Source organism: Setaria italica, chromosome IX (genome assembly GCF_000263155.2).
Source record: "Setaria italica strain Yugu1 chromosome IX, Setaria_italica_v2.0, whole genome shotgun sequence".
Classification (NCBI taxonomy): domain Eukaryota; kingdom Viridiplantae; phylum Streptophyta; class Magnoliopsida; order Poales; family Poaceae; genus Setaria; species Setaria italica.
The window spans coordinates 37,085,191-37,086,733 of NC_028458.1; positions in this window are offsets into that span (position 1 = coordinate 37,085,191).

Consider the following 1,543-nt stretch of genomic DNA (forward strand, 5'->3'; position numbering starts at 1 on the left):
GAAAGTGTTAGTCAGTTCTGTGGGTGCAGTATCCGCCTGATGTTTCATTTCATTGCTGAAGATGATGCCGCTGGATCTCTGGCCATGCTACTGTGTTTGTGATGTTGTTTTGCTGAAGTTGGTTATTCTGGTAGCATGTGTACGAGTTGTTCGTCCCGTTGTATCCGTTTGCTGCATGTTTGCTACTATTTCGTTCTCATTCGAGTCAGTTTGATCAATATGTTTGCGCCGAGCACAAACTGTTTGATTCTTCTGTTTATGTTTGTGCGCCCGGCCCACTGTTTGATTCTTCTCGTGCAACATGCTTATGGAATATTCTTTGGATTCTATTGGGTAGAACCTTACCTTTCGATCCTGGTGGCTGGTGCTCTCAATTGCATTCTGCACCAAGTGTTATACATGTGTGGTTGGTGACAGTAGTGACAAGTGACCAGTCCCTTTCAGGTTATCTTGGTCATCCAAACACAGGACACCATGTCACTTTTATATCTTTATCTAAAGTCTTTCGCTTTGTGCGCGTTGCAGGCTGCTAAAAGTTCCAAGAATCATCAAAGATTGTTTCGCCAGCAACATCAGTTCCGTCTGCATATGGGATGCTATCTAGCCGCTGCCAATTATAAAATATTTTTCTCCTTTTTGCTGAAGTGAAGTGGCTTTATCAGTACTCACTAGTATATATATTTGTGATAGTGTCGGTCAGTGACCTTATTATCATCTTTTTTTCTGAAAATAGGGCATGAGCGCTGCCATTCGTTAAAGGAAGAGGAGAGCGAACATAAAAAGAGTCAGCTGAAAATGGAAACACGCATCAGCTAACCAGAAATGTTGATCAGTGAATTCAGGATCACCAACATGTTAAGTAGTTTTTCCTCTTGCAGCTGAACATGAAAAAGGAAATGGCACGGCTGTTTTTTTTTCTCATCAGATATATCATTTCTCGATTCTTATAGGAATAGCACTTGTGTTCATAGTAGGACCACTAGACCCAAATATATACAGGTACAGAAAGGGGAAATATACACAAAACCTCCTAATACAAAAGGAAAAATACTAACAGTACATATACACCTAACACTCCCCCCCCCCCCCCTCAAACTCATGGTGGGTCAAGAACACTGAGTTTGGGGCTGTACCTTTGTAAAGAAATCAGCCAACTGCAACTCTGAAAGTACGTAATGAAGAGCAATAACCCCATCCTGAACATGTGATCGTGTATAAGAAACATCCACACCAATATGCTTAGTAAGCTCATAGTTCACCAGATTACGAGCAATACTGACAGCACTTGTACTGTCAGACAAAAGAGGAGTCAGCATAGAAACTGAAACACCAAAATCCTCAAGCAACCACCGTAACCAAGTCACCTCTGCCGTCACAAGTGCCATAGCACGCAACTCAGCCTCAACACTCGAACGAGAAACTACTACCTTCTTCTTAGTCTTCCAAGCAATAAGGAACCACCAAGAAAAACACAATAGGCAGAAAGAGATTGACGATCAGAAGGATCACTAGCCCAGGTAGCATCACAATATGCTTGGAGATG